General features: G+C 37.6%; 25 non-coding genes across 25 annotated transcripts; all 25 read right to left on the reverse strand.

Moving 5' to 3' along the window:
- Positions 1–363: 363 nt before the first annotated feature.
- LOC146729297 (U5 spliceosomal RNA) lies at positions 364–482 on the reverse strand. Its single transcript, XR_014928316.1, has one exon. It is a non-coding gene; the product is annotated as a U5 spliceosomal RNA (small nuclear RNA).
- Positions 483–1,329: 847 nt separating this feature from the next.
- Positions 1,330–1,448, reverse strand: LOC146729298 (U5 spliceosomal RNA). Its single transcript, XR_014928317.1, has one exon. It is a non-coding gene; the product is annotated as a U5 spliceosomal RNA (small nuclear RNA).
- Positions 1,449–2,295: 847 nt separating this feature from the next.
- LOC146729299 (U5 spliceosomal RNA) lies at positions 2,296–2,414 on the reverse strand. The gene has a single exon (XR_014928318.1). It is a non-coding gene; the product is annotated as a U5 spliceosomal RNA (small nuclear RNA).
- Positions 2,415–3,261: 847 nt separating this feature from the next.
- LOC146729300 (U5 spliceosomal RNA) lies at positions 3,262–3,380 on the reverse strand. The gene has a single exon (XR_014928319.1). It is a non-coding gene; the product is annotated as a U5 spliceosomal RNA (small nuclear RNA).
- An 847-nt stretch (positions 3,381–4,227) lies between these two features.
- Positions 4,228–4,346, reverse strand: LOC146729301 (U5 spliceosomal RNA). The gene has a single exon (XR_014928320.1). It is a non-coding gene; the product is annotated as a U5 spliceosomal RNA (small nuclear RNA).
- An 847-nt stretch (positions 4,347–5,193) lies between these two features.
- On the reverse strand, positions 5,194–5,312 carry LOC146729302 (U5 spliceosomal RNA). The gene has a single exon (XR_014928322.1). It is a non-coding gene; the product is annotated as a U5 spliceosomal RNA (small nuclear RNA).
- Positions 5,313–6,159: 847 nt separating this feature from the next.
- Positions 6,160–6,278, reverse strand: LOC146729303 (U5 spliceosomal RNA). The gene has a single exon (XR_014928323.1). It is a non-coding gene; the product is annotated as a U5 spliceosomal RNA (small nuclear RNA).
- An 847-nt stretch (positions 6,279–7,125) lies between these two features.
- Positions 7,126–7,244, reverse strand: LOC146729304 (U5 spliceosomal RNA). Its single transcript, XR_014928357.1, has one exon. It is a non-coding gene; the product is annotated as a U5 spliceosomal RNA (small nuclear RNA).
- An 850-nt stretch (positions 7,245–8,094) lies between these two features.
- On the reverse strand, positions 8,095–8,214 carry LOC146729305 (U5 spliceosomal RNA). Its single transcript, XR_014928401.1, has one exon. It is a non-coding gene; the product is annotated as a U5 spliceosomal RNA (small nuclear RNA).
- An 850-nt stretch (positions 8,215–9,064) lies between these two features.
- On the reverse strand, positions 9,065–9,184 carry LOC146729306 (U5 spliceosomal RNA). The gene has a single exon (XR_014928501.1). It is a non-coding gene; the product is annotated as a U5 spliceosomal RNA (small nuclear RNA).
- An 850-nt stretch (positions 9,185–10,034) lies between these two features.
- Positions 10,035–10,154, reverse strand: LOC146729307 (U5 spliceosomal RNA). Its single transcript, XR_014928502.1, has one exon. It is a non-coding gene; the product is annotated as a U5 spliceosomal RNA (small nuclear RNA).
- Positions 10,155–11,004: 850 nt separating this feature from the next.
- On the reverse strand, positions 11,005–11,124 carry LOC146729308 (U5 spliceosomal RNA). Its single transcript, XR_014928402.1, has one exon. It is a non-coding gene; the product is annotated as a U5 spliceosomal RNA (small nuclear RNA).
- An 850-nt stretch (positions 11,125–11,974) lies between these two features.
- Positions 11,975–12,094, reverse strand: LOC146729309 (U5 spliceosomal RNA). Its single transcript, XR_014928403.1, has one exon. It is a non-coding gene; the product is annotated as a U5 spliceosomal RNA (small nuclear RNA).
- Positions 12,095–12,944: 850 nt separating this feature from the next.
- On the reverse strand, positions 12,945–13,064 carry LOC146729310 (U5 spliceosomal RNA). The gene has a single exon (XR_014928405.1). It is a non-coding gene; the product is annotated as a U5 spliceosomal RNA (small nuclear RNA).
- An 850-nt stretch (positions 13,065–13,914) lies between these two features.
- LOC146729311 (U5 spliceosomal RNA) lies at positions 13,915–14,034 on the reverse strand. The gene has a single exon (XR_014928406.1). It is a non-coding gene; the product is annotated as a U5 spliceosomal RNA (small nuclear RNA).
- An 849-nt stretch (positions 14,035–14,883) lies between these two features.
- On the reverse strand, positions 14,884–15,003 carry LOC146729312 (U5 spliceosomal RNA). Its single transcript, XR_014928407.1, has one exon. It is a non-coding gene; the product is annotated as a U5 spliceosomal RNA (small nuclear RNA).
- Positions 15,004–15,853: 850 nt separating this feature from the next.
- On the reverse strand, positions 15,854–15,973 carry LOC146729313 (U5 spliceosomal RNA). The gene has a single exon (XR_014928503.1). It is a non-coding gene; the product is annotated as a U5 spliceosomal RNA (small nuclear RNA).
- An 850-nt stretch (positions 15,974–16,823) lies between these two features.
- LOC146729314 (U5 spliceosomal RNA) lies at positions 16,824–16,943 on the reverse strand. The gene has a single exon (XR_014928408.1). It is a non-coding gene; the product is annotated as a U5 spliceosomal RNA (small nuclear RNA).
- Positions 16,944–17,793: 850 nt separating this feature from the next.
- On the reverse strand, positions 17,794–17,913 carry LOC146729315 (U5 spliceosomal RNA). Its single transcript, XR_014928409.1, has one exon. It is a non-coding gene; the product is annotated as a U5 spliceosomal RNA (small nuclear RNA).
- An 850-nt stretch (positions 17,914–18,763) lies between these two features.
- LOC146729316 (U5 spliceosomal RNA) lies at positions 18,764–18,883 on the reverse strand. Its single transcript, XR_014928411.1, has one exon. It is a non-coding gene; the product is annotated as a U5 spliceosomal RNA (small nuclear RNA).
- An 846-nt stretch (positions 18,884–19,729) lies between these two features.
- On the reverse strand, positions 19,730–19,849 carry LOC146729317 (U5 spliceosomal RNA). Its single transcript, XR_014928511.1, has one exon. It is a non-coding gene; the product is annotated as a U5 spliceosomal RNA (small nuclear RNA).
- An 849-nt stretch (positions 19,850–20,698) lies between these two features.
- On the reverse strand, positions 20,699–20,818 carry LOC146729318 (U5 spliceosomal RNA). The gene has a single exon (XR_014928490.1). It is a non-coding gene; the product is annotated as a U5 spliceosomal RNA (small nuclear RNA).
- An 849-nt stretch (positions 20,819–21,667) lies between these two features.
- Positions 21,668–21,787, reverse strand: LOC146729319 (U5 spliceosomal RNA). Its single transcript, XR_014928491.1, has one exon. It is a non-coding gene; the product is annotated as a U5 spliceosomal RNA (small nuclear RNA).
- An 850-nt stretch (positions 21,788–22,637) lies between these two features.
- Positions 22,638–22,757, reverse strand: LOC146729320 (U5 spliceosomal RNA). Its single transcript, XR_014928412.1, has one exon. It is a non-coding gene; the product is annotated as a U5 spliceosomal RNA (small nuclear RNA).
- Positions 22,758–23,607: 850 nt separating this feature from the next.
- On the reverse strand, positions 23,608–23,727 carry LOC146729321 (U5 spliceosomal RNA). Its single transcript, XR_014928413.1, has one exon. It is a non-coding gene; the product is annotated as a U5 spliceosomal RNA (small nuclear RNA).
- Positions 23,728–23,992: the final 265 nt, after the last annotated feature.

Below are 23,992 nucleotides of genomic sequence, written 5' to 3' on the forward strand. Positions count from 1 at the left end.
TCGACAGCTACTTCAACATATCCCTGTATCCGCTGGTAGAGGGCGCAACTCGTGCGAATTTGATGAGCTATCAAACCAAGGTGTAAATTTCTACAGAAGGTCAGTGCCCGGCCACAAAGATCCGCCAATTGGGAGTAATCTGTGAAATAAAAATGAAAACAAAAAACAAAAAACGGCGATGTTCAATTTTGCCCAAGCTTACCCGGGCCTGATTAGACAGTCATGAAACCTGCCCGTCAGTTGTAAACCCGCCCGATAGACCCTAGCCATCGTCGAAATTTGGATACTGAAAGATTTGGTCATCTGAATATCGTACATATTCAAGTTGCCGATTCAATTATTTCTAATATTTGTTTATTTATCACCCCGCAATTGAGCGGGGTTATCAAAAAATTGATTATAGACTCATTAGTTGTTCCTCTGCACGGAAATCTTTAGTAAAAGGCGAAAGATTTATGCGGTCTGCAGAAAAACCAGAGTTAATTCGACATATGGTTGTGGTGTAATACATACGTTTCAGTGACCACAACTTCGGATAAGGTGAGTAAAGTGGGAAAACAAATATCTTCCGATTTTGTGTACTATGTGTAATTTCTTACAGAAACTTAGGTGGTTTGTTATTGAAGGCTAGACAAATAATTATGTTATACAAAATACATTATGAGACACGCTGCCTTGAATATGAGAAATACATAATTTGCCCCTGCTTTCTGACCAATAAACGTTTAAGTCGCGCTCTATAGCGACGATACTGTAACAATGTTGTTCAAAGCGAAAACCGTCTCGTCATTTCGGATATTATAATTAATCTTAGATTTCTTTACGGCATAATTTCCAGTATGATTGTAACATTGTTTTAGCATATAGCACTTCAAAGTTTAGCTGCCAGTCAGTACAAACTGTTGCTAGTCAACAATGTAATTAATAGTTTACCTTCATGATTTTTTTAATAACTTGCCCTTTCAGTCGACAGCTACTTCAACATATCCCTGTATCCGCTGGTAGAGGGCGCAACTCGTGCGAATTTGATGAGCTATCAAACCAGGGTGTAAATTTCTACAGAAGGTCAGTGCCCGGCCACAAAGATCCGCCAATTGGGAGTAATCTGTGAAATAAAAATGAAAACAAAAAACAAAAAACGGCGATGTTCAATTTTGCCCAAGCTTACCCGGGCCTGATTAGACAGTCATGAAACCTGCCCGTCAGTTGTAAACCCGCCCGATAGACCCTAGCCATCGTCGAAATTTGGATACTGAAAGATTTGGTCATCTGAATATCGTACATATTCAAGATGCCGATTCAATTATTTCTGATATTTGTTTATTTATCACCCCGCAATTGAGCGGGGTTATCAAAAAATTGATTATAGACTCATTAGTTGTTCCTCTGCACGGAAATCTTTAGTAAAAGGCGAAAGATTTATGCGGTCTGCAGAAAAACCAGAGTTAATTCGACATATGGTTGTGGTGTAATACATACGTTTCAGTGACCACAACTTCGGATAAGGTGAGTAAAGTGGGAAAACAAATATCTTCCGATTTTGTGTACTATGTGTAATTTCTTACAGAAACTTAGGTGGTTTGTTATTGAAGGCTAGACAAATAATTATGTTATACAAAATACATTATGAGACACGCTGCCTTGAATATGAGAAATACATAATTTGCCCCTGCTTTCTGACCAATAAACGTTTAAGTCGCGCTCTATAGCGACGATACTGTAACAATGTTGTTCAAAGCGAAAACCGTCTCGTCATTTCGGATATTATAATTAATCTTAGATTTCTTTACGGCATAATTTCCAGTATGATTGTAACATTGTTTTAGCATATAGCACTTCAAAGTTTAGCTGCCAGTCAGTACAAACTGTTGCTAGTCAACAATGTAATTAATAGTTTACCTTCATGATTTTTTTAATAACTTGCCCTTTCAGTCGACAGCTACTTCAACATATCCCTGTATCCGCTGGTAGAGGGCGCAACTCGTGCGAATTTGATGAGCTATCAAACCAAGGTGTAAATTTCTACAGAAGGTCAGTGCCCGGCCACAAAGATCCGCCAATTGGGAGTAATCTGTGAAATAAAAATGAAAACAAAAAACAAAAAACGGCGATGTTCAATTTTGCCCAAGCTTACCCGGGCCTGATTAGACAGTCATGAAACCTGCCCGTCAGTTGTAAACCCGCCCGATAGACCCTAGCCATCGTCGAAATTTGGATACTGAAAGATTTGGTCATCTGAATATCGTACATATTCAAGTTGCCGATTCAATTATTTCTAATATTTGTTTATTTATCACCCCGCAATTGAGCGGGGTTATCAAAAAATTGATTATAGACTCATTAGTTGTTCCTCTGCACGGAAATCTTTAGTAAAAGGCGAAAGATTTATGCGGTCTGCAGAAAAACCAGAGTTAATTCGACATATGGTTGTGGTGTAATACATACGTTTCAGTGACCACAACTTCGGATAAGGCGAGTAAAGTGGGAAAACAAATATCTTCCGATTTTGTGTACTATGTGTAATTTCTTACAGAAACTTAGGTGGTTTGTTATTGAAGGCTAGACAAATAATTATGTTATACAAAATACATTATGAGACACGCTGCCTTGAATATGAGAAATACATAATTTGCCCCTGCTTTCTGACCAATAAACGTTTAAGTCGCGCTCTATAGCGACGATACTGTAACAATGTTGTTCAAAGCGAAAACCGTCTCGTCATTTCGGATATTATAATTAATCTTAGATTTCTTTACGGCATAATTTCCAGTATGATTGTAACATTGTTTTAGCATATAGCACTTCAAAGTTTAGCTGCCAGTCAGTACAAACTGTTGCTAGTCAACAATGTAATTAATAGTTTACCTTCATGATTTTTTTAATAACTTGCCCTTTCAGTCGACAGCTACTTCAACATATCCCTGTATCCGCTGGTAGAGGGCGCAACTCGTGCGAATTTGATGAGCTATCAAACCAAGGTGTAAATTTCTACAGAAGGTCAGTGCCCGGCCACAAAGATCCGCCAATTGGGAGTAATCTGTGAAATAAAAATGAAAACAAAAAACAAAAAACGGCGATGTTCAATTTTGCCCAAGCTTACCCGGGCCTGATTAGACAGTCATGAAACCTGCCCGTCAGTTGTAAACCCGCCCGATAGACCCTAGCCATCGTCGAAATTTGGATACTGAAAGATTTGGTCATCTGAATATCGTACATATTCAAGTTGCCGATTCAATTATTTCTGATATTTGTTTATTTATCACCCCGCAATTGAGCGGGGTTATCAAAAAATTGATTATAGACTCATTAGTTGTTCCTCTGCACGGAAATCTTTAGTAAAAGGCGAAAGATTTATGCGGTCTGCAGAAAAACCAGAGTTAATTCGACATATGGTTGTGGTGTAATACATACGTTTCAGTGACCACAACTTCGGATAAGGTGAGTAAAGTGGGAAAACAAATATCTTCCGATTTTGTGTACTATGTGTAATTTCTTACAGAAACTTAGGTGGTTTGTTATTGAAGGCTAGACAAATAATTATGTTATACAAAATACATTATGAGACACGCTGCCTTGAATATGAGAAATACATAATTTGCCCCTGCTTTCTGACCAATAAACGTTTAAGTCGCGCTCTATAGCGACGATACTGTAACAATGTTGTTCAAAGCGAAAACCGTCTCGTCATTTCGGATATTATAATTAATCTTAGATTTCTTTACGGCATAATTTCCAGTATGATTGTAACATTGTTTTAGCATATAGCACTTCAAAGTTTAGCTGCCAGTCAGTACAAACTGTTGCTAGTCAACAATGTAATTAATAGTTTACCTTCATGATTTTTTTAATAACTTGCCCTTTCAGTCGACAGCTACCTCAACATATCCCTGTATCCGCTGGTAGAGGGCGCAACTCGTGCGAATTTGATGAGCTATCAAACCAAGGTGTAAATTTCTACAGAAGGTCAGTGCCCGGCCACAAAGATCCGCCAATTGGGAGTAATCTGTGAAATAAAAATGAAAACAAAAAACAAAAAACGGCGATGTTCAATTTTGCCCAAGCTTACCCGGGCCTGATTAGACAGTCATGAAACCTGCCCGTCAGTTGTAAACCCGCCCGATAGACCCTAGCCATCGTCGAAATTTGGATACTGAAAGATTTGGTCATCTGAATATCGTACATATTCAAGTTGCCGATTCAATTATTTCTAATATTTGTTTATTTATCACCCCGCAATTGAGCGGGGTTATCAAAAAATTGATTATAGACTCATTAGTTGTTCCTCTGCACGGAAATCTTTAGTAAAAGGCGAAAGATTTATGCGGTCTGCAGAAAAACCAGAGTTAATTCGACATATGGTTGTGGTGTAATACATACGTTTCAGTGACCACAACTTCGGATAAGGTGAGTAAAGTGGGAAAACAAATATCTTCCGATTTTGTGTACTATGTGTAATTTCTTACAGAAACTTAGGTGGTTTGTTATTGAAGGCTAGACAAATAATTATGTTATACAAAATACATTATGAGACACGCTGCCTTGAATATGAGAAATACATAATTTGCCCCTGCTTTCTGACCAATAAACGTTTAAGTCGCGCTCTATAGCGACGATACTGTAACAATGTTGTTCAAAGCGAAAACCGTCTCGTCATTTCGGATATTATAATTAATCTTAGATTTCTTTACGGCATAATTTCCAGTATGATTGTAACATTGTTTTAGCATATAGCACTTCAAAGTTTAGCTGCCAGTCAGTACAAACTGTTGCTAGTCAACAATGTAATTAATAGTTTACCTTCATGATTTTTTTAATAACTTGCCCTTTCAGTCGACAGCTACTTCAACATATCCCTGTATCCGCTGGTAGAGGGCGCAACTCGTGCGAATTTGATGAGCTATCAAACCAAGGTGTAAATTTCTACAGAAGGTCAGTGCCCGGCCACAAAGATCCGCCAATTGGGAGTAATCTGTGAAATAAAAATGAAAACAAAAAACAAAAAACGGCGATGTTCAATTTTGCCCAAGCTTACCCGGGCCTGATTAGACAGTCATGAAACCTGCCCGTCAGTTGTAAACCCGCCCGATAGACCCTAGCCATCGTCGAAATTTGGATACTTAAAGATTTGGTCACCTGAATATCGTACATATTCAAGTTGCCGATTCAATTATTTCTAATATTTGTTTATTTATCACCCCGCAATTGAGCGGGGTTATCAAAAAATTGATTATAGACTCATTAGTTGTTCCTCTGCACGGAAATCTTTAGTAAAAGGCGAAAGATTTATGCGGTCTGCAGAAAAACCAGAGTTAATTCGACATATGGTTGTGGTGTAATACATACGTTTCAGTGACCACAACTTCGGATAAGGTGAGTAAAGTGGGAAAACAAATATCTTCCGATTTTGTGTACTATGTGTAATTTCTTACAGAAACTTAGGTGGTTTGTTATTGAAGGCTAGACAAATAATTATGTTATACAAAATACATTATGAGACACGCTGCCTTGAATATGAGAAATACATAATTTGCCCCTGCTTTCTGACCAATAAACGTTTAAGTCGCGCTCTATAGCGACGATACTGTAACAATGTTGTTCAAAGCGAAAACCGTCTCGTCATTTCGGATATTATAATTAATCTTAGATTTCTTTACGGCATAATTTCCAGTATGATTGTAACATTGTTTTAGCATATAGCACTTCAAAGTTTAGCTGCCAGTCAGTACAAACTGTTGCTAGTCAACAATGTAATTAATAGTTTACCTTCATGATTTTTTTAATAACTTGCCCTTTCAGTCGACAGCTACTTCAACATATCCCTGTATCCGCTGGTAGAGGGCGCAACTCGTGCGAATTTGATGAGCTATCAAACCAAGGTGTAAATTTCTACAGAAGGTCAGTGCCCGGCCACAAAGATCCGCCAATTGGGAGTAATCTGTGAAATAAAAATGAAAACAAAAAACAAAAAACGGCGATGTTCAATTTTGCCCAAGCTTACCCGGGCCTGATTAGACAGTCATGAAACCTGCCCGTCAGTTGTAAACCCGCCCGATAGACCCTAGCCATCGTCGAAATTTGGATACTGAAAGATTTGGTCATCTGAATATCGTACATATTCAAGTTGCCGATTCAATTATTTCTAATATTTGTTTATTTATCACCCCGCAATTGAGCGGGGTTATCAAAAAATTGATTATAGACTCATTAGTTGTTCCTCTGCACGGAAATCTTTAGTAAAAGGCGAAAGATTTATGCGGTCTGCAGAAAAACCAGAGTTAATTCGACATATGGTTGTGGTGTAATACATACGTTTCAGTGACCACAACTTCGGATAAGGTGAGTAAAGTGGGAAAACAAATATCTTCCGATTTTGTGTACTATGTGTAATTTCTTACAGAAACTTAGGTGGTTTGTTATTGAAGGCTAGACAAATAATTATGTTATACAAAATACATTATGAGACACGCTGCCTTGAATATGAGAAATACATAATTTGCCCCTGCTTTCTGACCAATAAACGTTTAAGTCGCGCTCTATAGCGACGATACTGTAACAATGTTGTTCAAAGCGAAAACCGTCTCGTCATTTCGGATATTATAATTAATCTTAGATTTCTTTACGGCATAATTTCCAGTATGATTGTAACATTGTTTTAGCATATAGCACTTCAAAGTTTAGCTGCCAGTCAGTACAAACTGTTGCTAGTCAACAATGTAATTAATAGTTTACCTTCATGATTTTTTTAATAACTTGCCCTTTCAGTCGACAGCTACTTCAACATATCCCTGTATCCGCTGGTAGAGGGCGCAACTCGTGCGAATTTGATGAGCTATCAAACCAAGGTGTAAATTTCTACAGAAGGTCAGTGCCCGGCCACAAAGATCCGCCAATTGGGAGTAATCTGTGAAATAAAAATGAAAACAAAAAACAAAAAACGGCGATGTTCAATTTTGCCCAAGCTTACCCGGGCCTGATTAGACAGTCATGAAACCTGCCCGTCAGTTGTAAACCCGCCCGATAGACCCTAGCCATCGTCGAAATTTGGATACTGAAAGATTTGGTCATCTGAATATCGTACATATTCAAGTTGCCGATTCAATTATTTCTAATATTTGTTTATTTATCACCCCGCAATTGAGCGGGGTTATCAAAAAATTGATTATAGACTCATTAGTTGTTCCTCTGCACGGAAATCTTTAGTAAAAGGCGAAAGATTTATGCGGCCTGCAGAAAAACCAGAGTTAATTCGACATATGGTTGTGGTGTAATACATACGTTTCAGTGACCACAACTTCGGATAAGGTGAGTAAAGTGGGAAAACAAATATCTTTCGATTTTGTGTACTATGTGTAATTTCTTACAGAAACTTAGGTGGTTTGTTATTAAAGGCTAGACAAATAATTATGTTATACAAAATACATTATGAGGAACGCTGCCTTGAATATGAGAAATACATAATTTGCCCCTGCTTTCTGACCAATAAACGTTTAAGTCGCGCTCTATAGCGACGATACTGTAACAATGTTGTTCAAAGTGAAAACCGTCTCGTCATTTCGGATATTATAATTAATCTTAGATTTCTTTTCGGCATAATGTCCAGTATGATTGTAACATTGTTTTAGCATATAGCACTTCAAAGTTTAGCTGCCAGTCAGTACAAACTGTTGATAGTCAACAATGTAATTAATAGTTTACCTTCATGATTTTTTTAATAACTTGCCCTTTCAGTCGACAGCTACTTCAACATATCCCTGTATCCGCTGGTAGAGGGCGCAACTCGTGCGAATTTGATGAGCTATCAAACCAAAGTGTAAATTTCTACAGAAGGTCAGTGCCCGGCCACACAGATGCGCCAATTGGAAGTAATCTGTGAAATAAAAATGAAAAAAACAAACAAACAAAAAACGGCGATGTTGAATTTTGCCCAAGCATACCCGGGCCTGATTAGACAGTCATGAAACCTGCCCGTCTGTTGTAAACCCGCCCGATAGAGCCTGGCCTTCGTCGAAATTTGGATACTGAAAGATTTGGTCATCTGAATATCGTACATATTCAGGTTGCCGATTCAATTATTTCTAATATTTGTTTATTTATCGCCCCGCAATTGAGCGGGGTTATCAAAAATTTGATTATAGACTCATTAGTTGTTCCTCTGCACGGAAATCTTTAGTAAAAGGCGAAAGATTTATGCGGCCTGCAGAAAAACCAGAGTTAATTCGACATATGGTTGTGGTGTAATACATACGTTTCAGTGACTACAACTTCGGATAAGGTGAGTAAAGTGGGAAAACAAATATCTTTCGATTTTGTGTACTATGTGTAATTTCTTACAGAAACTTAGGTGGTTTGTTATTAAAGGCTAGACAAATAATTATGTTATACAAAATACATTATGAGGAACGCTGCCTTGAATATGAGAAATACATAATTTGCCCCTGCTTTCTGACCAATAAACGTTTAAGTCGCGCTCTATAGCGACGATACTGTAACAATGTTGTTCAAAGTGAAAACCGTCTCGTCATTTCGGATATTATAATTAATCTTAGATTTCTTTTCGGCATAATGTCCAGTATGATTGTAACATTGTTTTAGCATATAGCACTTCAAAGTTTAGCTGCCAGTCAGTACAAACTGTTGATAGTCAACAATGTAATTAATAGTTTACCTTCATGATTTTTTTAATAACTTGCCCTTTCAGTCGACAGCTACTTCAACATATCCCTGTATCCGCTGGTAGAGGGCGCAACTCGTGCGAATTTGATGAGCTATCAAACCAAAGTGTAAATTTCTACAGAAGGTCAGTGCCCGGCCACAAAGATCCGCCAATTGGAAGTAATCTGTGAAATAAAAATGAAAAAAACAAACAAACAAAAAACGGCGATGTTGAATTTTGCCCAAGCATACCCGGGCCTGATTAGACAGTCATGAAACCTGCCCGTCTGTTGTAAACCCGCCCGATAGAGCCTGGCCATCGTCGAAATTTGGATACTGAAAGATTTGGTCATCTGAATATCGTACATATTCAGGTTGCCGATTCAATTATTTCTAATATTTGTTTATTTATCGCCCCGCAATTGAGCGGGGTTATCAAAAATTTGATTATAGACTCATTAGTTGTTCCTCTGCACGGAAATCTTTAGTAAAAGACGAAAGATTTATGCGGCCTGCAGAAAAACCAGAGTTAATTCGACATATGGTTGTGGTGTAATACATACGTTTCAGTGACCACAACTTCGGATAAGGTGAGTAAAGTGGGAAAACAAATATCTTTCGATTTTGTGTACTATGTGTAATTTCTTACAGAAACTTAGGTGGTTTGTTATTAAAGGCTAGACAAATAATTATGTTATACAAAATACATTATGAGGAACGCTGCCTTGAATATGAGAAATACATAATTTGCCCCTGCTTTCTGACCAATAAACGTTTAAGTCGCGCTCTATAGCGACGATACTGTAACAATGTTGTTCAAAGTGAAAACCGTCTCGTCATTTCGGATATTATAATTAATCTTAGATTTCTTTTCGGCATAATGTCCAGTATGATTGTAACATTGTTTTAGCATATAGCACTTCAAAGTTTAGCTGCCAGTCAGTACAAACTGTTGATAGTCAACAATGTAATTAATAGTTTACCTTCATGATTTTTTTAATAACTTGCCCTTTCAGTCGACAGCTACTTCAACATATCCCTGTATCCGCTGGTAGAGGGCGCAACTCGTGCGAATTTGATGAGCTATCAAACCAAAGTGTAAATTTCTACAGAAGGTCAGTGCCCGGCCACAAAGATCCGCCAATTGGAAGTAATCTGTGAAATAAAAATGAAAAAAACAAACAAACAAAAAACGGCGATGTTGAATTTTGCCCAAGCATACCCGGGCCTGATTAGACAGTCATGAAACCTGCCCGTCTGTTGTAAACCCGCCCGATAGAGCCTGGCCATCGTCGAAATTTGGATACTGAAAGATTTGGTCATCTGAATATCGTACATATTCAGGTTGCCGATTCAATTATTTCTAATATTTGTTTATTTATCGCCCCGCAATTGAGCGGGGTTATCAAAAATTTGATTATAGACTCATTAGTTGTTCCTCTGCACGGAAATCTTTAGTAAAAGACGAAAGATTTATGCGGCCTGCAGAAAAACCAGAGTTAATTCGACATATGGTTGTGGTGTAATACATACGTTTCAGTGACCACAACTTCGGATAAGGTGAGTAAAGTGGGAAAACAAATATCTTTCGATTTTGTGTACTATGTGTAATTTCTTACAGAAACTTAGGTGGTTTGTTATTAAAGGCTAGACAAATAATTATGTTATACAAAATACATTATGAGGAACGCTGCCTTGAATATGAGAAATACATAATTTGCCCCTGCTTTCTGACCAATAAACGTTTAAGTCGCGCTCTATAGCGACGATACTGTAACAATGTTGTTCAAAGTGAAAACCGTCTCGTCATTTCGGATATTATAATTAATCTTAGATTTCTTTTCGGCATAATGTCCAGTATGATTGTAACATTGTTTTAGCATATAGCACTTCAAAGTTTAGCTGCCAGTCAGTACAAACTGTTGATAGTCAACAATGTAATTAATAGTTTACCTTCATGATTTTTTTAATAACTTGCCCTTTCAGTCGACAGCTACTTCAACATATCCCTGTATCCGCTGGTAGAGGGCGCAACTCGTGCGAATTTGATGAGCTATCAAACCAAAGAGTAAATTTCTACAGAAGGTCAGTGCCCGGCCACAAAGATCCGCCAATTGGAAGTAATCTGTGAAATAAAAATGAAAAAAACAAACAAACAAAAAACGGCGATGTTGAATTTTGCCCAAGCATACCCGGGCCTGATTAGACAGTCATGAAACCTGCCCGTCTGTTGTAAACCCGCCCGATAGAGCCTGGCCATCGTCGAAATTTGGATACTGAAAGATTTGGTCATCTGAATATCGTACATATTCAGGTTGCCGATTCAATTATTTCTAATATTTGTTTATTTATCGCCCCGCAATTGAGCGGGGTTATCAAAAATTTGATTATAGACTCATTAGTTGTTCCTCTGCACGGAAATCTTTAGTAAAAGGCGAAAGATTTATGCGGCCTGCAGAAAAACCAGAGTTAATTCGACATATGGTTGTGGTGTAATACATACGTTTCAGTGACCACAACTTCGGATAAGGTGAGTAAAGTGGGAAAACAAATATCTTTCGATTTTGTGTACTATGTGTAATTTCTTACAGAAACTTAGGTGGTTTGTTATTAAAGGCTAGACAAATAATTATGTTATACAAAATACATTATGAGGAACGCTGCCTTGAATATGAGAAATACATAATTTGCCCCTGCTTTCTGACCAATAAACGTTTAAGTCGCGCTCTATAGCGACGATACTGTAACAATGTTGTTCAAAGTGAAAACCGTCTTGTCATTTCGGATATTATAATTAATCTTAGATTTCTTTTCGGCATAATGTCCAGTATGATTGTAACATTGTTTTAGCATATAGCACTTCAAAGTTTAGCTGCCAGTCAGTACAAACTGTTGATAGTCAACAATGTAATTAATAGTTTACCTTCATGATTTTTTTAATAACTTGCCCTTTCAGTCGACAGCTACTTCAACATATCCCTGTATCCGCTGGTAGAGGGCGCAACTCGTGCGAATTTGATGAGCTATCAAACCAAAGTGTAAATTTCTACAGAAGGTCAGTGCCCGGCCACAAAGATGCGCCAATTGGAAGTAATCTGTGAAATAAAAATGAAAAAAACAAACAAACAAAAAACGGCGATGTTGAATTTTGCCCAAGCATACCCGGGCCTGATTAGACAGTCATGAAACCTGCCCGTCTGTTGTAAACCCGCCCGATAGAGCCTGGCCTTCGTCGAAATTTGGATACTGAAAGATTTGGTCATCTGAATATCGTACATATTCAGGTTGCCGATTCAATTATTTCTAATATTTGTTTATTTATCGCCCCGCAATTGAGCGGGGTTATCAAAAATTTGATTATAGACTCATTAGTTGTTCCTCTGCACGGAAATCTTTAGTAAAAGGCGAAAGATTTATGCGGCCTGCAGAAAAACCAGAGTTAATTCGACATATGGTTGTGGTGTAATACATACGTTTCAGTGACTACAACTTCGGATAAGGTGAGTAAAGTGGGAAAACAAATATCTTTCGATTTTGTGTACTATGTGTAATTTCTTACAGAAACTTAGGTGGTTTGTTATTAAAGGCTAGACAAATAATTATGTTATACAAAATACATTATGAGGAACGCTGCCTTGAATATGAGAAATACATAATTTGCCCCTGCTTTCTGACCAATAAACGTTTAAGTCGCGCTCTATAGCGACGATACTGTAACAATGTTGTTCAAAGTGAAAACCGTCTCGTCATTTCGGATATTATAATTAATCTTAGATTTCTTTTCGGCATAATGTCCAGTATGATTGTAACATTGTTTTAGCATATAGCACTTCAAAGTTTAGCTGCCAGTCAGTACAAACTGTTGATAGTCAACAATGTAATTAATAGTTTACCTTCATGATTTTTTTAATAACTTGCCCTTTCAGTCGACAGCTACTTCAACATATCCCTGTATCCGCTGGTGGAGGGCGCAACTCGTGCGAATTTGATGAGCTATCAAACCAAAGTGTAAATTTCTACAGAAGGTCAGTGCCCGGCCACAAAGATCCGCCAATTGGAAATAATCTGTGAAATAAAAATGAAAAAAACAAACAAACAAAAAACGGCGATGTTGAATTTTGCCCAAGCATACCCGGGCCTGATTAGACAGTCATGAAACCTGCCCGTCTGTTGTAAACCCGCCCGATAGAGCCTGGCCATCGTCGAAATTTGGATACTGAAAGATTTGGTCATCTGAATATCGTACATATTCAGGTTGCCGATTCAATTATTTCTAATATTTGTTTATTTATCGCCCCGCAATTGAGCGGGGTTATCAAAAATTTGATTATAGACTCATTAGTTGTTCCTCTGCACGGAAATCTTTAGTAAAAGGCGAAAGATTTATGCGGCCTGCAGAAAAACCAGAGTTAATTCGACATATGGTTGTGGTGTAATACATACGTTTCAGTGACTACAACTTCGGATAAGGTGAGTAAAGTGGGAAAACAAATATCTTTCGATTTTGTGTACTATGTGTAATTTCTTACAGAAACTTAGGTGGTTTGTTATTAAAGGCTAGACAAATAATTATGTTATACAAAATACATTATGAGGAACGCTGCCTTGAATATGAGAAATACATAATTTGCCCCTGCTTTCTGACCAATAAACGTTTAAGTCGCGCTCTATAGCGACGATACTGTAACAATGTTGTTCAAAGTGAAAACCGTCTCGTCATTTCGGATATTATAATTAATCTTAGATTTCTTTTCGGCATAATGTCCAGTATGATTGTAACATTGTTTTAGCATATAGCACTTCAAAGTTTAGCTGCCAGTCAGTACAAACTGTTGATAGTCAACAATGTAATTAATAGTTTACCTTCATGATTTTTTTAATAACTTGCCCTTTCAGTCGACAGCTACTTCAACATATCCCTGTATCCGCTGGTAGAGGGCGCAACTCGTGCGAATTTGATGAGCTATCAAACCAAAGTGTAAATTTCTACAGAAGGTCAGTGCCCGGCCACAAAGATCCGCCAATTGGAAGTAATCTGTGAAATAAAAATGAAAAAAACAAACAAACAAAAAACGGCGATGTTGAATTTTGCCCAAGCATACCCGGGCCTGATTAGACAGTCATGAAACCTGCCCGTCTGTTGTAAACCCGCCCGATAGAGCCTGGCCATCGTCGAAATTTGGATACTGAAAGATTTGGTCATCTGAATATCGTACATATTCAGGTTGCCGATTCAATTATTTCTAATATTTGTTTATTTATCGCCCCGCAATTGAGCGGGGTTATCAAAAATTTGATTATAGACTCATTAGTTGTTCCTCTGCACGGAAATCTTTAGTAAAAGGCGAAAGATTTATGCGGCCTGCAGAAAAACCAGAGTTAATTCGACATATGGTCGTGGTGTAATACATACGTTTCAGTGACTACAACTTCGGATAAGGTGAGTAAAGTGGGAAAACAAATATCTTTCGATTTTGTGTACTATGTGTAATTTCTTACAGAAACTTAGGTGGTTTGTTATTAAAGGCTAGACAAATAATTATGTTATACAAAATACATTATGAGGAACGCTGCCTTGAATATGAGAAATACATAATTTGCCCCTGCTTTCTGACCAATAAACGTTTAAGTCGCGCTCTATAGCGACGATACTGTAACAATGTTGTTCAAAGTGAAAACCGTCTCGTCATTTCGGATATTATAATTAATCTTAGATTTCTTTTCGGCATAATGTCCAGTATGATTGTAACATTGTTTTAGCATATAGCACTTCAAAGTTTAGCTGCCAGTCAGTACAAACTGTTGATAGTCAACAATGTAATTAATAGTTTACCTTCATGATTTTTTTAATAACTTGCCCTTTCAGTCGACAGCTACTTCAACATATCCCTGTATCCGCTGGTGGAGGGCGCAACTCGTGCGAATTTGATGAGCTATCAAACCAAAGTGTAAATTTCTACAGAAGGTCAGTGCCCGGCCACAAAGATCCGCCAATTGGAAATAATCTGTGAAATAAAAATGAAAAAACAAACAAACAAAAAACGGCGATGTTGAATTTTGCCCAAGCATACCCGGGCCTGATTAGACAGTCATGAAACCTGCCCGTCTGTTGTAAACCCGCCCGATAGAGCCTGGCCTTCGTCGAAATTTGGATACTGAAAGATTTGGTCATCTGAATATCGTACATATTCAGGTTGCCGATTCAATTATTTCAAATATTTGTTTATTTATCGCCCCGCAATTGAGCGGGGTTATCAAAAATTTGATTATAGACTCATTAGTTGTTCCTCTGCACGGAAATCTTTAGTAAAAGGCGAAAGATTTATGCGGCCTGCAGAAAAACCAGAGTTAATTCGACATATGGTTGTGGTGTAATACATACGTTTCAGTGACCACAACTTCGGATAAGGTGAGTAAAGTGGGAAAACAAATATCTTTCGATTTTGTGTACTATGTGTAATTTCTTACAGAAACTTAGGTGGTTTGTTATTAAAGGCTAGACAAATAATTATGTTATACAAAATACATTATGAGGAACGCTGCCTTGAATATGAGAAATACATAATTTGCCCCTGCTTTCTGACCAATAAACGTTTAAGTCGCGCTCTATAGCGACGATACTGTAACAATGTTGTTCAAAGTGAAAACCGTCTCGTCATTTCGGATATTATAATTAATCTTAGATTTCTTTTCGGCATAATGTCCAGTATGATTGTAACATTGTTTTAGCATATAGCACTTCAAAGTTTAGCTGCCAGTCAGTACAAACTGTTGATAGTCAACAATGTAATTAATAGTTTACCTTCATGATTTTTTTAATAACTTGCCCTTTCAGTCGACAGCTACTTCAACATATCCCTGTATCCGCTGGTAGAGGGCGCAACTCGTGCGAATTTGATGAGCTATCAAACCAAAGTGTAAATTTCTACAGAAGGTCAGTGCCCGGCCACAAAGATCCGCCAATTGGAAGTAATCTGTGAAATAAAAATCAAAAAAAGAAACAAACAAAAAACGGCGATGTTGAATTTTGCCCAAGCATACCCGGGCCTGATTAGACAGTCATGAAACCTGCCCGTCTGTTGTAAACCCGCCCGATAGAGCCTGGCCATCGTCGAAATTTGGATACTGAAAGATTTGGTCATCTGAATATCGTACATATTCAGGTTGCCGATTCAATTATTTCTAATATTTGTTTATTTATCGCCCCGCAATTGAGCGGGGTTATCAAAAATTTGATTATAGACTCATTAGTTGTTCCTCTGCACGGAAATCTTTAGTAAAAGACGAAAGATTTATGCGGCCTGCAGAAAAACCAGAGTTAATTCGACATATGGTTGTGGTGTAATACATACGTTTCAGTGACCACAACTTCGGATAAGGTGAGTAAAGTGGGAAAACAAATATCTTTCGATTTTGTGTACTATGTGTAATTTCTTACAGAAACTTAGGTGGTTTGTTATTAAAGGCTAGACAAATAATTATGTTATACAAAATACATTATGAGGAACGCTGCCTTGAATATGAGAAATACATAATTTGCCCCTGCTTTCTGACCAATAAACGTTTAAGTCGCGCTCTATAGCGACGATACTGTAACAATGTTGTTCAAAGTGAAAACCGTCTCGTCATTTCGGATATTATAATTAATCTTAGATTTCTTTTCGGCATAATGTCCAGTATGATTGTAACATTGTTTTAGCATATAGCACTTCAAAGTTTAGCTGCCAGTCAGTACAAACTGTTGATAGTCAACAATGTAATTAATAGTTTACCTTCATGATTTTTTTAATAACTTGCCCTTTCAGTCGACAGCTACTTCAACATATCCCTGTATCCGCTGGTAGAGGGCGCAACTCGTGCGAATTTGATGAGCTATCAAACCAAAGTGTAAATTTCTACAGAAGGTCAGTGCCCGGCCACAAAGATCCGCCAATTGGAAGTAATCTGTGAAATAAAAATTAAAAAAACAAACAAACAAAAAACGGCGATGTTGAATTTTGCCCAAGCATACCCGGGCCTGATTAGACAGTCATGAAACCTGCCCGTCTGTTGTAAACCCGCCCGATAGAGCCTGGCCATCGTCGAAATTTGGATACTGAAAGATTTGGTCATCTGAATATCGTACATATTCAAGTTGCCGATTCAATTATTTCTAATATTTGTTTATTTATCGCCCCGCAATTGAGCGGGGTTATCAAAAATTTGATTATAGACTCATTAGTTGTTCCTCTGCACGGAAATCTTTAGTAAAAGGCGAAAGATTTATGCGGCCTGCAGAAAAACCAGAGTTAATTCGACATATGGTTGTGGTGTAATACATACGTTTCAGTGACCACAACTTCGGATAAGGTGAGTAAAGTGGGAAAACAAATATCTTTCGATTTTGTGTACTATGTGTAATTTCTTACAGAAACTTAGGTGGTTTGTTATTAAAGGCTAGACAAATAATTATGTTATACAAAATACATTATGAGGAACGCTGCCTTGAATATGAGAAATACATAATTTGCCCCTGCTTTCTGACCAATAAACGTTTAAGTCGCGCTCTATAGCGACGATACTGTAACAATGTTGTTCAAAGTGAAAACCGTCTCGTCATTTCGGATATTATAATTAATCTTAGATTTCTTTTCGGCATAATGTCCAGTATGATTGTAACATTGTTTTAGCATATAGCACTTCAAAGTTTAGCTGCCAGTCAGTACAAACTGTTGATAGTCAACAATGTAATTAATAGTTTACCTTCATGATTTTTTTAATAACTTGCCCTTTCAGTCGACAGCTACTTCAACATATCCCTGTATCCGCTGGTAGAGGGCGCAACTCGTGCGAATTTGATGAGCTATCAAACCAAAGTGTAAATTTCTACAGAAGGTCAGTGCCCGGCCACAAAGATCCGCCAATTGGAAGTAATCTGTGAAATAAAAATGAAAAAAACAAACAAACAAAAAACGGCGATGTTGAATTTTGCCCAAGCATACCCGGGCCTGATTAGACAGTCATGAAACCTGCCCGTCTGTTGTAAACCCGCCCGATAGAGCCTGGCCATCGTCGAAATTTGGATACTGAAAGATTTGGTCATCTGAATATCGTACATATTCAGGTTGCCGATTCAATTATTTCTAATATTTGTTTATTTATCGCCCCGCAATTGAGCGGGGTTATCAAAAATTTGATTATAGACTCATTAGTTGTTCCTCTGCACGGAAATCTTTAGTAAAAGGCGAAAGATTTATGCGGCCTGCAGAAAAACCAGAGTTAATTCGACATATGGTTGTGGTGTAATACATACGTTTCAGTGACCACAACTTCGGATAAGGTGAGTAAAGTGGGAAAACAAATATCTTTCGATTTTGTGTACTATGTGTAATTTCTTACAGAAACTTAGGTGGTTTGTTATTAAAGGCTAGACAAATAATTATGTTATACAAAATACATTATGAGGAACGCTGCCTTGAATATGAGAAATACATAATTTGCCCCTGCTTTCTGACCAATAAACGTTTAAGTCGCGCTCTATAGCGACGATACTGTAACAATGTTGTTCAAAGTGAAAACCGTCTCGTCATTTCGGATATTATAATTAATCTTAGATTTCTTTTCGGCATAATGTCCAGTATGATTGTAACATTGTTTTAGCATATAGCACTTCAAAGTTTAGCTGCCAGTCAGTACAAACTGTTGATAGTCAACAATGTAATTAATAGTTTACCTTCATGATTTTTTTAATAACTTGCCCTTTCAGTCGACAGCTACTTCAACATATCCCTGTATCCGCTGGTAGAGGGCGCAACTCGTGCGAATTTGATGAGCTATCAAACCAAAGTGTAAATTTCTACAGAAGGTCAGTGCCCGGCCACAAAGATCCGCCAATTGGAAGTAATCTGTGAAATAAAAATGAAAAAAACAAACAAACAAAAAACGGCGATGTTGAATTTTGCCCAAGCATACCCGGGCCTGATTAGACAGTCATGAAACCTGCCCGTCTGTTGTAAACCCGCCCGATAGAGCCTGGCCATCGTCGAAATTTGGATACTGAAAGATTTGGTCATCTGAATATCGTACATATTCAGATTGCCGATTCAATTATTTCTAATATTTGTTTATTTATCGCCCCGCAATTGAGCGGGGTTATCAAAAATTTGATTATAGACTCATTAGTTGTTCCTCTGCACGGAAATCTTTAGTAAAAGGCGAAAGATTTATGCGGCCTGCAGAAAAACCAGAGTTAATTCGACATATGGTTGTGGTGTAATACATACGTTTCAGTGACCACAACTTCGGATAAGGTGAGTAAAGTGGGAAAACAAATATCTTTCGATTTTGTGTACTATGTGTAATTTCTTACAGAAACTTAGGTGGTTTGTTATTAAAGGCTAGACAAATAATTATGTTATACAAAATACATTATGAGGAACGCTGCCTTGAATATGAGAAATACATAATTTGCCCCTGCTTTCTGACCAATAAACGTTTAAGTCGCGCTCTATAGCGACGATACTGTAACAATGTTGTTCAAAGTGAAAACCGTCTCGTCATTTCGGATATTATAATTAATCTTAGATTTCTTTTCGGCATAATGTCCAGTATGATTGTAACATTGTTTTAGCATATAGCACTTCAAAGTTTAGCTGCCAGTCAGTACAAACTGTTGATAGTCAACAATGTAATTAATAGTTTACCTTCATGATTTTTTTAATAACTTGCCCTTTCAGTCGACAGCTACTTCAACACATCCCTGTATCCGCTGGTAGAGGGCGCAACTCGTGCGAATTTGATGAGCTATCAAACCAAAGTGTAAATTTCTACAGAAGGTCAGTGCCCGGCCACAAAGATCCGCCAATTGGAAGTAATCTGTGAAATAAAAATGAAAACAAAAAACAAAAAACGGCGATGTTCAATTTTGCCCAAGCTTACCCGGGCCTGATTAGACAGTCATGAAACCTGCCCGTCAGTTGTAAACCCGCCCGATAGACCCTAGCCATCGTCGAAATTTGGATACTGAAAGATTTGGTCATCTGAATATCGTACATATTCAGGTTGCCGATTCAATTATTTCTAATATTTGTTTATTTATCGCCCCGCAATTGAGCGGGGTTATCAAAAATTTGATTATAGACTCATTAGTTGTTCCTCTGAACGGAAATCTTTAGTAAAAGGCGAAAGATTTATGCGGCCTGCAGAAAAACCAGAGTTAATTCGACATATGGTTGTGGTGTAATACATACGTTTCAGTGACCACAACTTCGGATAAGGTGAGTAAAGTGGGAAAACAAATATCTTTCGATTTTGTGTACTATGTGTAATTTCTTACAGAAACTTAGGTGGTTTGTTATTAAAGGCTAGACAAATAATTATGTTATACAAAATACATTATGAGGAACGCTGCCTTGAATATGAGAAATACATAATTTGCTCCTGCTTTCTGACCAATAAACGTTTAAGTCGCGCTCTATAGCGACGATACTGTAACAATGTTGTTCAAAGTGAAAACCGTCTCGTCATATCGGATATTATAATTAATCTTAGATTTCTTTTCGGCATAATGTCCAGTATGATTGTAACATTGTTTTAGCATATAGCACTTCAAAGTTTAGCTGCCAGTCAGTACAAACTGTTGATAGTCAACAATGTAATTAATAGTTTACCTTCATGATTTTTTTAATAACTTGCCCTTTCAGTCGACAGCTACTTCAACATATCCCTGTATCCGCTGGTAGAGGGCGCAACTCGTGCGAATTTGATGAGCTATCAAACCAAAGTGTAAATTTCTACAGAAGGTCAGTGCCCGGCCACAAAGATCCGCCAATTGGAAGTAATCTGTGAAATAAAAATGAAAAAAACAAACAAACAAAAAACGGCGATGTTGAATTTTGCCCAAGCATACCCGGGCCTGATTAGACAGTCATGAAACCTGCCCGTCTGTTGTAAACCCGCCCGATAGAGCCTGGCCATCGTCGAAATTTGGATACTGAAAGATTTGGTCATCTGAATATCGTACATATTCAGGTTGCCGATTCAATTATTTCTAATATTTGTTTATTTATCGCCCGCAATTGAGCGGGGTTATCAAAAATTTGATTATAGACTCATTAGTTGTTCCTCTGCACGGAAATCTTTAGTAAAAGGCGAAAGATTTATGCGGCCTGCAGAAAAACCAGAGTTAATTCGACATATGGTTGTGGTGTAATACATACGTTTCAGTGACCACAACTTCGGATAAGGTGAGTAAAGTGGGAAAACAAATATCTTTCGATTTTGTGTACTATGTGTAATTTCTTACAGAAACTTAGGTGGTTTGTTATTAAAGGCTAGACAAATAATTATGTTATACAAAATACATTATGAGGAACGCTGCCTTGAATATGAGAAATACATAATTTGCCCCTGCTTTCTGACCAATAAACGTTTAAGTCGCGCTCTATAGCGACGATACTGTAACAATGTTGTTCAAAGTGAAAACCGTCTCGTCATTTCGGATATTATAATTAATCTTAGATTTCTTTTCGGCATAATGTCCAGTATGATTGTAACATTGTTTTAGCATATAGCACTTCAAAGTTTAGCTGCCAGTCAGTACAAACTGTTGATAGTCAACAATGTAATTAATAGTTTACCTTCACGATTTTTTTAATAACTTGCCCTTTCAGTCGACAGCTACTTCAACATATCCCTGTATCCGCTGGTAGAGGGCGCAACTCGTGCGAATTTGATGAGCTATCAAACCAAAGTGTAAATTTCTACAGAAGGTCAGTGCCCGGCCACAAAGATCCGCCAATTGGAAGTAATCTGTGAAATAAAAATGAAAAAAACAAACAAACAAAAAACGGCGATGTTGAATTTTGCCCAAGCATACCCGGGCCTGATTAGACAGTCATGAAACCTGCCCGTCTGTTGTAAACCCGCCCGATAGAGCCTGGCCATCGTCGAAATTTGGATACTGAAAGATTTGGTCATCTGAATATCGTACATATTCAGGTTGCCGATTCAATTATTTCTAATATTTGTTTATTTATCGCCCGCAATTGAGCGGGGTTATCAAAAATTTGATTATAGACTCATTAGTTGTTCCTCTGCACGGAAATCTTTAGTAAAAGGCGAAAGATTTATGCGGCCTGCAGAAAAACCAGAGTTAATTCGACATATGGTTGTGGTGTAATACATACGTTTCAGTGACCACAACTTCGGATAAGGTGAGTAAAGTGGGAAAACAAATATCTTTCGATTTTGTGTACTATGTGTAATTTCTTACAGAAACTTAGGTGGTTTGTTATTAAAGGCTAGACAAATAATTATGTTATACAAAATACATTATGAGGAACGCTGCCTTGAATATGAGAAATACATAATTTGCCCCTGCTTTCTGACCAATAAACGTTTAAGTCGCGCTCTATAGCGACGATACTGTAACAATGTTGTTCAAAGTGAAAACCGTCTCGTCATTTCGGATATTATAATTAATCTTAGATTTCTTTTCGGCATAATGTCCAGTATGATTGTAACATTGTTTTAGCATATAGCACTTCAAAGTTTAGCTGCCAGTCAGTACAAACTGTTGATAGTCAACAATGTAATTAATAGTTTACCTTCATGATTTTTTTAATAACTTGCCCTTTCAGTCGACAGCTACTTCAACATATCCCTGTATCCGCTGGTAGAGGGCGCAACTCGTGCGAATTTGATGAGCTATCAAACCAAAGTGTAAATTTCTACAGAAGGTCAGTGCCCGGCCACAAAGATCCGCCAATTGGAAGTAATCTGTGAAATAAAAATGAAAAAAACAAACAAACAAAAAACGGCGATGTTGAATTTTGCCCAAGCATACCCGGGCCTGATTAGACAGTCATGAAACCTGCCCGTCTGTTGTAAACCCGCCCGATAGAGCCTGGCCATCGTCGAAATTTGGATACTGAAAGATTTGGTCATCTGAATATCGTACATATTCAGGTTGCCGATTCAATTATTTCTAATATTTGTTTATTTATCGCCCCGCAATTGAGCGGGGTTATCAAAAATTTGATTATAGACTCATTAGTTGTTCCTCTGCACGGAAATCTTTAGTAAAAGGCGAAAGATTTATGCGGCCTGCAGAAAAACCAGAGTTAATTCGACATATGGTTGTGGTGTAATACATACGTTTCAGTGACCACAACTTCGGATAAGGTGAGTAAAGTGGGAAAACAAATATCTTTCGATTTTGTGTACTATGTGTAATTTCTTACAGAAACTTAGGTGGTTTGTTATTAAAGGCTAGACAAATAATTATGTTATACAAAATACATTATGAGGAACGCTGCCTTGAATATGAGAAATACATAATTTGCCCCTGCTTTCTGACCAATAAACGTTTAAGTCGCGCTCTATAGCGACGATACTGTAACAATGTTGTTCAAAGTGAAAACCGTCTCGTCATTTCGGATATTATAATTAATCTTAGATTTCTTTTCGGCATAATGTCCAGTATGATTGTAACATTGTTTTAGCATATAGCACTTCAAAGTTTAGCTGCCAGTCAGTACAAACTGTTGATAGTCAACAATGTAATTAATAGTTTACCTTCATGATTTTTTTAATAACCTGCCCTTTCAGTCGACAGCTACTTCAACATATCCCTGTATCCGCTGGTAGAGGGCGCAACTCGTGCGAATTTGATGAGCTATCAAACCAAAGTGTAAATTTCTACAGAAGGTCAGTGCCCGGCCACAAAGATGCGCCAATTGGAAGTAATCTGTGAAATAAAAATGAAAAAAACAAACAAACAAAAAACGGCGATGTTGAATTTTGCCCAAGCATACCCGGGCCTGATTAGACAGTCATGAAACCTGCCCGTCTGTTGTAAACCCGCCCGATAGAGCCTGGCCATCGTCGAAATTTGGATACTGAAAGATTTGGTCATCTGAATATCGTACATATTCAGGTTGCCGATTCAATTATTTCTAATATTTGTTTATTTATCGCCCCGCAATTGAGCGGGGTTATCAAAAATTTGATTATAGACTCATTAGTTGTTCCTCTGCACGGAAATCTTTAGTAAAAGGCGAAAGATTTATGCGGCCTGCAGAAAAACCAGAGTTAATTCGACATATGGTTGTGGTGTAATACATACGTTTCAGTGACTACAACTTCGGATAAGGTGAGTAAAGTGGGAAAACAAATATCTTTCGATTTTGTGTACTATGTGTAATTTCTTACAGAAACTTAGGTGGTTTGTTATTAAAGGCTAGACAAATAATTATGTTATACAAAATACATTATGAGGAACGCTGCCTTGAATATGAGAAATACATAATTTGCCCCTGCTTTCTGACCAATAAACGTTTAAGTCGCGCTCTATAGCGAC

This window comes from Saccoglossus kowalevskii, chromosome 22 (genome assembly GCF_978046115.1).
Source record: "Saccoglossus kowalevskii chromosome 22, keSacKowa6.1, whole genome shotgun sequence".
Classification (NCBI taxonomy): domain Eukaryota; kingdom Metazoa; phylum Hemichordata; class Enteropneusta; family Harrimaniidae; genus Saccoglossus; species Saccoglossus kowalevskii.